At 37.5% G+C, this 13,855-nt stretch overlaps 2 long non-coding RNA genes across 4 annotated transcripts in view; one reads left to right on the top strand and one right to left on the bottom strand.

Moving 5' to 3' along the window:
* LOC110396915 overlaps positions 1-4,705 on the top strand; it is a 26,951-nt gene extending 22,246 nt beyond the window's left edge. For both annotated transcript variants that reach the window (XR_002437358.1, XR_002437359.1), the window contains exon 5: positions 415-4,705. This is a non-coding gene — a long non-coding RNA (uncharacterized LOC110396915). The remainder of the gene's footprint in view (positions 1-414) is intronic.
* LOC110396914 overlaps positions 1-12,124 on the bottom strand; it is a 27,917-nt gene extending 15,793 nt beyond the window's left edge. Inside the window, exons 1-4 of one of the 2 annotated variants that reach the window (XR_002437356.1) lie at positions 11,936-12,124; positions 11,409-11,487; positions 7,489-7,701; positions 6,296-6,735 (exon numbers count right to left, since the gene is read on the bottom strand). This is a non-coding gene — a long non-coding RNA (uncharacterized LOC110396914). Of the gene's footprint in view, positions 1-6,295; positions 6,736-7,488; positions 7,702-11,408; positions 11,488-11,935 lie in introns of those variants that run through there. The other variant, XR_002437357.1, reaches the window with a different exon arrangement.

A 13,855-nucleotide genomic window follows, 5' to 3' on the forward strand; every position in this document is an offset into this window, starting at 1 on the left:
CAATTAATATCAATTTTTAAATTTAAGAATCTATAAATCAACCAAGTGGAATCTTTGTCCCAGTCATATTTATTATCATCTAATTACATTTCCCTTTGAGGATTGAAATTCAGTTCTCTTACAACTTTTTCTCTGAAACATTTCTACAGATCCCCAAAATGGAGTATTTCCCATTGTAATAATTATGCCTTGAAACAAATAGAAGCTGTTCAGCTCAAGACTCTGAATTGTCATCAAGAAAAATTAAATAAACATCATTTTAGCTTCTGTGTTACAACTGAGTACATCAATGATCTAGAATAAAAAGTGGTAATGTCTGTTATAGCCCTTGAGCTATAGAAATATGTGGTTCTGTTTTGATCATGCTTGATACGCTGTGTCTTGACTAGGTTTTATTCTATTCTGTTTCTACAGGTTTGCAAGACTTTAATCAAGAAAAAAAAATCTAATGAGCAGCAATTTGAAATACAGCATTTGGAAAGGTCAAAATGGTCCATTACATCCTTATTATCCAAAAGAACAGATGAGTTTAATATCCTGACAGCATTTTCCTGTGAAAAAGATATTAAACAAGAACTGAAAATGGCATAAGGTTCCCTCTTCCTTTCCTTTGACAAAGACTGTAACAAGATGATGAAATTGTACAGAATAAATTTCATCCTACTTTAATGTTCAGATTGGGGATCCTGGCTAGATTTCAAAAATCTAAGCTAATCAAAGAGACAAAACATTTGTTATTTGTTTCAGGTGTATCCACATGAAGCAGAAGACTTTTACAATACATTTTCCTACTTACATGACCCAGTTTGCATCAATATTTTCTAGATTTAAAAATAGGAGGAATTGGTAACAGAAGGTACACAATGCAGCGGGTTTCAAAAAGTAGAGTGATGAACTGCAACAGATGATGCACTGCATCAAAATGGCTTAAAATGTAAATTTTTCAGCTCCCATTTGAAAGACTGCAGAACACAAACAATAAATTCCAACACATGATGCGCTGTATGTATTCTGCTTTGGTGAGTCCCTGACAGTGTGGAACTGTTTGAAGGCAAAGGAATTTGCACTATATCCCACTGGTTGTTAACAATTCAGTTAATATATGGAACTGTCACAATTTGTTGTCTTAAATATTGTTAAATTGGCCCTCGTGTTAAATCTTATTATTACAGCTGAAAAAATACTGAGCTTAAAAATCGAAACATGGGTATACAACACGCACTTTTATAATTATGACATGCACTTGTATTCATTCCACATGAGATATGAGAAGTCTCTGTTACATAAGAATATAACAAGTTATATAATAAAGACATCCATGATTATGAAAAAACACATGATTTCAAAAGATACATATCTTCTAGTATTGCTGGCTGAAGTAGACGTACATGGTTTAGAATAAGAACTCAAAAGTAGCAATCATACGGAAACTCTTCTTTCCTCACCATCTAGGGAATACATCTGAAAAAATTATCTCTGTGGTACTTTTCGTTCAATACCTTGCTGAGAAGATCCATTCTGCTTTGGTCAAGACAGAGAAAATGAACATGCCCAAAATACGTTTTCCAAGCCTTGAGTGAAAAAAAAAGTTTTGTTTTTTTTTGTTTTGTTTTGTTTTTTTGTTTTTTGTTTTCTTTTCCTTAGGTAGTCTTATTTTCCACTAGAAACTGTAGATATATCCTTCGTTTTGCAGCTAAAATGCAGGATAGCTTTTTCAATGCATTGGCAATGTGCGACCGATTTTGAAACTTCAAAGATTTTGCAAAACTACAGAAAAGAAGATCCCTGAAGGGTATTAATTTCCATAGGCATTTATGAAATTATGTTTTCCATGTGTCTAAAATAAATCCACTAGATAAAATTTAAAGTTTATAGAGGGTTCCTTGTGATGTAGCTAATAGCTTCTGAAACTAAAATGACGACAAATAGCTCCTTTCTGCTTCCCAACCAGAAATATGAGCAGAGTATGAAGCCTCCAGAAGATAATAATCAAAACTATTTTTCAGTGAATTATTGCTCACAGTTCACATCCATGGATTTTTATCATGTGAATTAGAAAGAAATTGGACTATATATAATTCTGCTATTAAGAAATAAAATATATGCTGTTGTTTCCTGATCTTAAAATTCACAGTTATGGAATGACTGAGTAGAGAGCCCAGGGTACTGAGGGGGTCTCAGCATGTAATGGCACAAACAACTCCAGCAATTCTTAGAGTGAGTACCAAATATCTGTAGAAGACAGTGGCATTTGTTACACTTTTTTTCAGTTTGCTCCTGATTGTGCAAAATGCTTTTACCGCGTCACACACTGTTTAACATGGGAACTACCTTGAATACATTAGGCAGCTTTATTTAGTTATTTCATGAAATAGATCTTTTCCAGTAGGTGATCACAGTAATTCTGTTCTAAAAAATTACCAGAATAATCAAGTGTATCTTGTGAACTAGTATACCAGTTTGCAGCAAAATTTTAAGAGGTACCTACTTCCTTCACTTATCTTCAATAAATTAGATGGTAGTTGGGCATTGCCATGAAATCTTTCACTAATGAAGGACGTAAAGAATAAAAACTGAATGTAAAACGTTGCATCTGCAACCCCCCAAGTCACATCTCAAAGCAAAGGATATTCCTTAAATGAAAGGCTGATCAAAAATAATAATGCAGCTGATGGAAGATGTTTTGTATTAAAGCATTATCCTAAGAGAGAAGTCAAAACACAACTGATCACATGCAGCACACACGTTCTCACACACATGGCTTTGTACCAGGAGGAGCTGGTTTATTGTAATCCCAGTAAGAAAAGTACCATGAAGTATTGGTTAAAGTGCAATTTACTGCAGCTAATAGTGTAAAGAAAATGAGTACATTACACATAGTCATTTGTTCGTTCAGATACTGGGAACCCTGTTATGGGCCTCCTAGCAGGGCACAGCATCCTGTTCAGGACTTTTCCACACAAAGGTTACCCAGTATTCTAGTCTTTTGAGTGCTTCTAGGGCTTTTCTAAAAGGAAATAATTCTGCTTACCATTTCTACTGTCAAACTAAAAAGATGTGCATGTGGGAATTTGTCACTGTTATTTCAGGTAAAGGCAAGGACAAGCAGGTGATGCAATTAACAGTACCAAGTGGCAGCTGCCCATAGGCTGCTTTGTTATCCAGTGAGCTCTGTCCTGCAGTGAGCGGATGCACCACACACAGCACAGACTTGAAGGTTGTGCTCAGTGTGCAACACAGTGCAGATCTGCACCTGCAGAGGGAAATTGCTATGTGGATCACTAATTCCTCCACTTACGATGGTCTTCAGGTCAGGATCTCTGCATGTGTATGCATACATATCTGTTTTACATCTAATTCCTTTTGTGCTCCACAGTGATGCATTGTATTCAAATCTACCCACATTCAAAATCTGCACATCTACTGCAAACACTCCTTTGTATATGTCTCTGTGTCCATCGAGCTGGAATTATGCAGGAAATCAAATGGGCTTATAATTACACAATTTGTGCCTCCAAATGCTGTTAAAAGTTTATGTAGGTATATTTTTATGAGCATGATTGTTGTGCCTGCAGCTTAAAATCTGGTTATACTTGCATTTGAGTTTGTTTTGTTTTGTCACACAGTGCTACTTGATATTATATGAATAAATCATCCATAAGCTAGAAAACACATCAAAATCAAAGGAACAAAGTCAGTTGCATTATTAAAGAGAGATTAAAATAATTTGACATGAAAGGCATTTTAGAGACAATACAGCCCATCTGATTTACTAATGTGCACAGGAGCTAATATATCATTCAGCCTTGCTCCTACGTGACAGCTGTTCTGCATCTGATGGGAAATGTGATGGTGCTCACAGTCCAGTTCATAGTGGACAGGTGTTGACATCACAAAAATCATCATCAGAACTGGCACTAATTGGCACCTTTGTTGACAACCTCAGCAGAGAGGCCAGTGATTGAATCAGCATGGAGGCTGCCTTGCAAGCTCTGCCGGTGAGGGATACTGGGCTCAGCCTTTCCTCCACTGAGATCATCCTGAGTTTTGCACATATTTCATATCCTGATGCTATCTGCCTGTAAATTCTGTGCACACACACACTGCCATGGCATACGCCTTGAAGTGATGCCCCCATACAGAGTGGGCACTGAAACCTGCCCACCGAATTTGGCCAACATAAGAGACCAGGGACTTATGTTTGTGAGGAAACAAGACCAAAGCAGATGGAACCAAAGAGCTGCAGTCACATATCAGCCACTCAGGGCTCCAGTCTCACCCAGGCTTTTTATCAATTTTAGTTCATTTTAGATGGAACTGTGGGTTGGTGGATTTCTACTAGCCACTTTACTCCTCTGTGCCTCGGTTTATTCTTTCATATGAGGGTCATAATGTTCGTCTCACTCACAGATATAGTTAGGTGTTGCTAATTAAAGAATGCCTTAAATAAATTTAACAGTTTTGATGGAAGTCAATAGACACATTAAAACTCAGGCTTCAAATTTATAGGAACTCTGTTTTCTTTATAATTCATTTGAGTTGTAGGCAATTACTATTGCATGTACCCTTTTTGTATTTAACTGTCTTTCCATTCACGCTCTTGAATATTACTTTTATTCTTCCTCTCAGCCTGGATTGTTCAAATTAGTGTTTAAAACTAATTTTTCTTTGGCATACAGAATCCTATATTGTTTGTTTTAGCTCTGTATAGAAATGCAATATAGGTCAATAATGTGACTGTAAGATTTGAGAATATTTTACGGTAATAAAAAGAAGTAAAAAATGTGTGATAAGTTTGAGTGTATTTAATAGCAGTAATTAAAGTATATAGAGGTTATTAGAACTCGTTAGCACCATTTTTCAGAGAAGGATGACAGGGAGAAAGAGAAGGAAGGAAAGGAAGAAAGAATAACAGAAAGAAAAAAGTGGAAAGGTCAGGAAAAAATAATAAAAGAACTGTTCCAGTTTCACGTGTATGGAAAAGAATTTGTTGCACAAGGAAATGTCAGTATGTAGATGTAGTGAAAATGCAAGTCATGGCCTGAACCAGTGATTGAGCACCTGGTGGGAAGGCAGGGCCAACCCAGGGGAGCTCAGGTGCACGCAGTGCAGCTGAGTGACCAGAAGGGTGGAACCAGGATCCATCCCTTCCCAGACCTCATTTAAGGGTTGGGGGGGCAAAGGTAACTTGCTGGAGATGCTTACCTACCTGAGGCCTTCTGAAGGTAAGCAGTGTTTTTCCTTTGTTTCTGTGCTCATGGCTGTTGCATTTGAGCAAGTGCAGCCTAGGGCTTTGCTCTGCTGTCGTTGTGTTTTCCATTGTGTTGCAGTAGACAAAAGTAAGATAAATTTGAAAACTGACCCACAAATTTAGGTGAAATACCTCTTAAAATATTCAAAGTTAATGTAAAATGTCTGACACTTATCTGTTTGTATCGTTGCACCTGAGGCTTACTTTCATTAGAAATGGTAAGGGTATAAGACTGCATAGATAGTTACAGAAGCTCAAAACAGTTGCTGAGCTGGATTCTGATCTCTCACCATTGATTTTTCACTGCTGTATTACATCTGATTTCAAGGAATTGTCTTCTCATTTACATGCATCTACATAAATTCAATATCAAGCCACAAGCTTTTTTTTCTCCCAGTGCTAATAATAAGCAGTGGCTGCTATGGCACGCTTCTAAAGACACTCTGGAAAAAGGATATGTCATCATTTGCCTAATGAGAGGAAAGAGAGAGAGAGATTACTAAATGTTTTCTTTCTCTCTATCTCAATTAAAGGAGAGAGAGTGGGACAAAGAGTAGGCATACAAAGGGGAGATCTGCGTACGTGACTGATTTCTTCCTGCCTTTAGCTACAAGAGCATTCTCGTTAAATAGAACTGAAAAAGACAGGAGGATGTATGAGCACAAAGGCTAAATCCTTCTCCTGAAATTAGACTACAGCAGTATGGACTTTCAGTTTGAGCTATATATTTAACTTCCAAAAATATCTTCCTTACAAAGAAAAGAATATAACAAGATACTATGCTGTCATTAGGAGCCTTAAGACAAATTATCCATGTAAAAATGAATGAGCCAAGCTTATCTGCTTGCTGGAAGCTCCTCTGACCACCCACAATCTCCTTTCAGGACTAGTCTAAACCACTAGTCTAACCACGAAGTTCTTAATCCATCCAGATGTTGCTGAACTGGTCACTGTAGTTGGGGGTGTGATCAGGAAGGGTGGCCGTTTACCTGGGCCAGGTCCAGGCATCCTACCAAACTTTTAACATAACAGATGGCTACAAGACAGTGTTCCAGGCCATATCCCTGGCTGGTTTATTCTTTTTATGACTCAGAAGTCTCTGGGTTTGTGTGTGTTTAGGATTCCAGAGAATTGAGGCTCCTCACACAGCCTGAAAACTTTCGTGTGAGTATTTACAAGTACAGCACTAAAGCCAATAAGAATGTTTTCTTTCCAAGCATAGAAAAGAACATTGCATCCTGTCCTGTCCTGCGTCCAGCAGGACAATGTACACACACTACTTGTGCCAGAAGACTACCTGTCTGTTTAAGCTGCAGCACAAATATAAGCAAGCTTGCTAGAAGGATTTCTTCCTTCCCACAGCTCTCCCACTGACTGCAAGTGCAGCTCACAGCAGCTCCCATGTTGTGAGCACACAATAATAACACTCCCAGTCCATGGCCCTTGATCAGCACACTGCCAATGGACAGCCTATGAGCCAGCATCTGCAATAGAACAAAAACATGAGGAGGCAGGTGATGGCTGAGAATCAAATTAATGTTCCTTGTGCCCAGACCCTGTAATTTGACAGGACTGTATGACTACATGAAGACACAGCTTTTTTCCACAGGTTATAGAGACCTATGACCAAAGGTAGCTTGGAAGGTGTGAGTGTCCTTGTCATCAGGTCAGCCACCAGCCCCTAATGGGATTCTAGGACTATATTCCACACTGGTCTCACAACCCACACAATGGCCTGAGCCATGCAAAGAGCTGAAGAAATTACCTTACAGCTGTATTTATATCTAATTCTCGAGTACTGAATTGGGCAACAAAGAGCATGCTTGATGTGCCCGTTATAATCTAGTCCCTAGCAGCTGAGTTTCTGTTATTTGTATTAAATCTCCTCATATTTCTTTGCTGCCTGCCTAAGATATAGCAGCTTTGTGAGCTAAGCTATACCTGCCCTTTTACCATTTCAAGTACCAGAAGATTTAGCTAGGAAAAATGATTTTGTGAAGACTTTCTTAGCTCACCTAGTCTTACATATTGCAGTTTCTTCCAATAAATATCAAGTAGTTAAGTACACAAGAAAGACTTGCATCAGCAGTCTCCTGCTGCATTTTTTTTCTTAATCTGTTGCCACTGGAGACCTAAACTTCAAGTCATAGATCTCCTGGCTTGTTCTATCGTCAAGCTATTACAGACACAGATATTTCTCCCCTGCAATGAGACCTACTTTCTTTCTTACCACTTACCTGGACACCAGCTACAGAGGGGGAATATCAACTCTGGTTTCTGGTTGTTCAGCAGGAAACACAGGATGATGTCCCAAGAGAAGAACACAGCAGAGGAATGGGTCCCTGTACTCTTCTATCAGAACAGCAGAAGATGCTGAGGAAAGCCATCTGTCATGTGGAGAAGTGTAGGTTTGCCACTAAGAATGGCAGTAGCCCAGTTCAACCCTATTTCTATAATGGCAAATAAAAAGGAGGTGAGAGAAGAATACTGTTGAAGTCCAGCTGCTTCCAGTCTCCCTATGACACTTCTAGATTATTCTAAGTTTTTCCTGTGCATATAAATTTTATAAATATTGCAAATTAACAATGATAATGTTATAAGATTTTTATTTAAATCTTTAAAAATTTGAGTTACTGTCTTGCAGAGGATTTCTCATATTTTAGATTCCCTTTTCCTTTTTTTTTTTGCTTGCTTATTAAGAAGTACTAAGCTCACAGTAAAAAGCTGCCCAACTCAAATTTTTGATGTTCAAGTTTGCTGGGTTTTTTTTTTTTTCAGTTTAAACTCTGGCCCATTTCTGACATTCTAGGTGTGCACTCTGTGCTGGGTGTGGGGAAAAACTAGTGAATACATGCATCAGTACTTTTAAATCCTCTGTCCTGAACTGCAATTATCACAAAGTTTGAAATAGAAATGTTATCCCTGGTGGTTGAGAAAGTGATACTAAATTCAGTTTAATTTAACAATAAAGTCTCCCACTTTGGGAGATATGACTATCCAATGGAATTTCATATTTGCTTAAAAATTCCATCTTTTAAAAAATATCATGGACAAAAATACTCACAGATTCTGTTTTTAGTTTAGCACAATAGTGAACTTTAGTGGACAAATTTGAATACAGTTAACTCCAGCTAACTCCCAGTTCAAGGGACTGAACACCTATCACACAACTGGATCCCTCCACAGTTTGCCAATGGAAGGTCTCCGTGTGCTGGCTGGAAAATACTGGCCTTACACTACCCAGCACTGTTCTTGGGTGGTATAACAAAGAGGGAAAAGAATACAGTAGATATGATACAGAAAAAATTCATACACTTTCTGTTTGTTCTTTTCCCTTCCCATTGTATCTAAACTACTGCTCACATTAGGGAGTCTTATTAAAATCAACACACACCAATTAAGTTTTTGTATAGAAATACTGTAGTGAATGGGAGAGGTGTCTGCAGAAGCTGCAAGTCAAAATTCAATCTCAATCAGCAAGACAGAAGGCCAATCTAGTCTGAATTACCAGACAGAGTATTTCAGCATCATTCATTATTTTCATCACTTAGAATGACCCTGGCAGTATTTTGAAATTGTATTTAGAACTGTAGCAGTTATTAATCAGCAAGCTATGGCAAGTCAGCAGAAGGGTGGAGACAAATACAGTATCATCTTGGTCTTTCTGTGTAAATTGCTTGCAGGGGTAAAATTTCTTCCAAGTTTATCTTTTAATCATCTGGATGTTCAGAATAACAAGCAGAGTATCTTCCCACAATTGAGAAGGCTTTTACTACACGTCACAAGAAGAAAAATGAAATTACATTGTCTCTCTCTCTCTCTCTCTCTCTCTCCCCCCAAAAGGGATTTTTTTTCTATTCCTATGAACCTAATCTTCATTAAATCTCAATTTCATAGCTTTAGTAAGCATGGCAGGGCACCCAATAGCCCTGACCATACCAGAACAGAACTGGAATTAAGTGTTCATAATACTTGTTCAGAGCTGACATTTCATTACAGATAAATAAAGTAAATTGTTTTTCTTTAATTTATGAAACTCCATGCCGTGGCAACATTTTTGTTTAGCATTCATTCATATTTTTACTATGTGAAAAGCAATATTGTTGTCATTACTTTGATGACATTACTTAAATACTTGTGCTTTTAGGGAAAAAAAAAAAACATGTTGTGTTTTGAGAAATTTTATCTTCTACTGGCCTCTTCTTTTCCACTGTATCAAAGTGATATTCTGATAACATGGATATAATAAAAAGAAGATGCAATTTTGTTTCGTTTTCGTTCTTACTTCAAGCAAAATAGGTAGCTAATGATGGCATCAGTGGTTTCTATACTCCTTTAAAGTTCTATTTTCCATGGATCAGTGAAACTATTAGAATGCTCAGTAAAAAAATCTGGCCAAATTTCCTTTCATTATCTCAAAAGAAGGGAAGGTGACTTAGGCTATTTCTTCAGGTAATGCTCAGATTTGTTGATGATCTTAAACATTAAGCAAATCAATTTCTTTTTATGTATTTAAATTTGGAACTGTTAAGCACTTACTTTATGTAATCCCATTTCCGATTAAAACATCTCACTTAAAGAAACTAAAATTGCCAAAAACTGTAGACAATAAAGGGTTATCTAAGGAGTATTTCATTTCTCTGAAATACAGTTCAGACAAACCTGCTCTATGTAATTATCCCTGCAAATTACTGCTGGATTCTGTTTCAGTTTAAAAAAAAAAAAATCAGAAAAATCTTTAAAGCTTTTCTCTATACGAAAGCCACTTCTATGCCATCAGTACACACTAAAAGAAACCCTGAAAATGTGCCCTAGAAGATGCATAATTCAGTTAGTTTCTGAAGAACAAGTAAGGGATCTGTACATAGGATTTTTTTCTACCACAGCTCTAGCCTAGAAAATCCTGTAACTTCTTTAATATCAGTAAAGTAATACTGAAGCATTCCAATTATTAATTTCATTTGATTCTGAGCACCATCCCTAGATGAGAAGAGCAGTGAATGCTTTATGTTTGGGTAAGTGTTGCTGTGCTGAACCGAAGCTCTGGTATCAAGAAGGATCTCTGCCATTCACTTTTGTGTGTGCTCCTGGCCCGGTGACCAGAATTTAGCTGTAAATATCAGAAAGATATTTTACCTTGATCTCATCAAACATTCCTCTTTTGAGGGTAGAGATGCATTCTTCACTTTGTCAGAAGCAGTGAACTAATGGAAAACTCCTTCTGTATCTGTAATCTTTTGGATACTCCTATGCATCTGCTACTGTCAGAGGTACACCTTTGGGCTGAACTAAGTGGTCAGTCTTATGGATCTACACGCTTTCTGGTCAATTGCTTTGGACCAGTAAAGCAAAACTTGGTTCTTCTTTTACACTGTTTTTTTGCAGGTACTCTTGATCTATTTAAGATAGGCATGAAATGCAGGAATATTCTTAGCAGATGTTTATCTAGCATCCTTGTTACCATTTGAGTGTATATTTGTATTATCATGGCAGGCGGTGTACAAGGGTCAAAGACACTTTAAAAAAATCTCTAAAATATTACTGACAGAAAAATCCCCTGTAGCTCAGTTATAGCCTCTTTTCTCAAAACAGAGCTGGCCTTTGGGAAAATAATAGCACATTCATGCTTCAGGAAATTCTACCAAAACAGCACAACATTCTCACTGAAAAGGCAAGAGTGTTTTTGAGACCTCCTTTGATTTCCCTGTGATTTGCCATAAGACTTGATTTTTCCTAGTATGGAATTGCATGCAACTGAATGACAAGAAAATACAATGTACCTAAATTTGATGTTTAAACAGCAAAACAAAAGTCAATCCAGGCAATGTTAGCAACACAACATACAGATCAGGAGGACATGTTTAGGGCTATGACAACCAATCTAACCATGTGTCTGGGTGGATAATATAACTCGCAGGAGAGAATGAAGTTATTTACTAGCTGCAGCTCCCATACGATACCAAGTAATAACTCACTTCTTGTACTCTGACATGTTCATTTGATGATATTTCACCCACTGAAAACACGGGGATGAAGAAAGTAGTGTCTTACTTATAAGCACCTGTGAGAAGCTTGGGGTTTCAGCTATAAATTAGGGTAGTGTTCATGTTTGGGTTTGCTTTTAATTAAAGCTCATTTGGTAAGCATCTGACCTTACCTCATTGGGCAGGAGGCACCTTCTCTCTATGGCTGTCTTCACAATTGTATCAAAATCCATTCATGTGAATATTCAGGAACTGTAAGATATAATAAGCATAGACTGAGGAAAAAGTAAAGAAAGCACAGAAGATAAAAGTAACTTTTTTGAGGTATGGTAGATTTACAAAGTAGGACACACTTGACCTTGAAACATGGTCACATTTTCTTGTTTTCATTACACAGATGATTTCATCCTCCTTATATATCTGGGTGATCTTTATATCCCAACTTGCTAAGTGAAATAAGGTATGTGACATCTCTGCAATTCAGTCCCTCAGACAGATGCTTTGTGTCCAAATTTATGGAGGTCCTTCAAGATTTTTAAATGAAGTTTTACATTTTAAAATGTCTGGAATTTCCAAGAGCTGTGTGTTAACCCTGGCAGGCAGCTCAGCACTGTGCAGCCACTCCTCCCACAGTGGAACAGGGAGAGAACTAGAAGAGTGTAAGTGAGGAAACTTGTGGGTTGAGAGAAAGACGGCTTACTAGATAAAGCAAGAGCTATGGTCACAAGCAAAGAAAAACAAGAAGTTCATTCACTGCTTCCTATCAGCGGGCCATTTCCAGGAATGTAGAGCTCATCACATGTGATGGCTTATTTGGGAAGGCAAACAGCATTGCTACAGATGTACCCCTTTCCTCCTTCTCTCCTCCTCAATTTTGTTGCTGAGTATGATGTCATAATGGATGGAATATCCCTTTGTCACTTTCGGTCCACTGTCTTGGCTGTGTCTCCTGACAACTTCTTGTCACCCTCACTGGGGTGAGAAACAGATAAGTCCTTAAGACTGTGCAAACACTATTCAGCAAATCTAAAACACAGCACCAAATGTGCTGCTATGAAGAAAATTAACTCCATCACAGCCATACCAAGTACATTATGCTTCTGTTATTTTTTCCATGTGAAAACATTGAAATGGATTTTAAATGTATTGCATTTAGAATGACATTTAACTTAGTGAACACTAAGTCTTGGTTATGTAATATTCCCTAGAAGATAAACTGGAAATTACTACTGATCTAGTGGAAGAGGATGAAAGAAAATACATATTTAAAACACTGATCCCGTGGTAAAATTCAAGAATTAATTTACTAGAGCAGTCATAGCCATAACACATTCCTCTGCTATACTGAGGACTCTGAAAAGCAGTTTTAAATTAAAATGTTATAAACGCTTGGTTGGTTCAAGGAATTCTAACAAAAGGTTGCATATAAGTTATAAATAGCTAAGCAGAATTTGCTTTATCCTGCAAAGCAACACATATTCTTTCAGCATCAGAAACTCTAAGAAAATGGAGTGTGTGGGTACATGCTTTTGAAATATCACCTTTTCATCTGATTGAAGTAAACAAACATCTCGCACAATTCAACAATGAATTGAAGGCTTTTCTTTTACCCCTGGGATGCAAAATGAGAGAGAAAATAAGTACTGCATTCATGCTTTGTGGTTCAGGAGCAAGTGATTCTCTCCCTTCTTTTCTCTAAAGAGTATACAGGAGTTTGCCTGTGTAGTTTGTGAAATATAATCCAGAATGCAACTATAGTTAACAGGTTTCAGAAAGCCTAACAGTTCCACATGCTCTGCATGATTTCTGCTGCTGGAGTAGCTGGGGAAATATAATGTCATTCTTCTTTTCAGGAAGGGATAAATCTTGAGTAGAATAAAAAATTTCTTGTTTTAATGTCAGCAGCCAAGATGCAGTAGTATTTGAAATGCATGGCTGTAATAAATAAATAATCGTGTGACTTTCATGCAGAGGTGACAGACTGGAAATTTTGGAGAATAAGGCTGACAAAACAACCCGAACAGGAAAATGATACCAGCTTTCTCTTGCAAACCTGGAAATGCCTGACCCTCTTGAGTGAATGTGTAGGCTATATTCTCTTCCCATGCATTAGCAGGGCTTTCTACTAACACTGCAAATTGGGATGCTGCTTCTGCACTCAATCAGAGCTGAGGACTCAGATGGTAACCACCCAGCCCACTTAGGCATCTGCCTCCAAACCAGATACTGTTGGATCATTATCATCTGAAATACTTTCTACCTTAAATGATTTATAGCACACTGTTCTCTCTTTCTGTGCAAGAAAGCATAATTTGGAAGAACAAACCCTCGCTCCTTTATGACTGTGGGATTTCCCACACAGTGAGGAAAAAATGCTAATCTCCTACTTGCAGTGAGATGCAGTAGAGTTCTTTTTCTGTTGGCACTTTGTACTACACAGGTAATTGAGATAGCTGTATGTTTGCTGCTTCTGCTTCTCACATTCAGATGTGCATCATTTTTACCCCTTGTAGCTCCCCAAACAAATACAGTAAATAATGACTATGACTGCCTTTTCATCTCTCCTTTGCATCTAGATCCTATGAAAAAATGTAAAATTGTTTTTTAAAGTCAGAAATGT

Source organism: Numida meleagris, chromosome 3, assembly GCF_002078875.1.
Source record: "Numida meleagris isolate 19003 breed g44 Domestic line chromosome 3, NumMel1.0, whole genome shotgun sequence".
NCBI lineage: Eukaryota > Metazoa > Chordata > Aves > Galliformes > Numididae > Numida > Numida meleagris.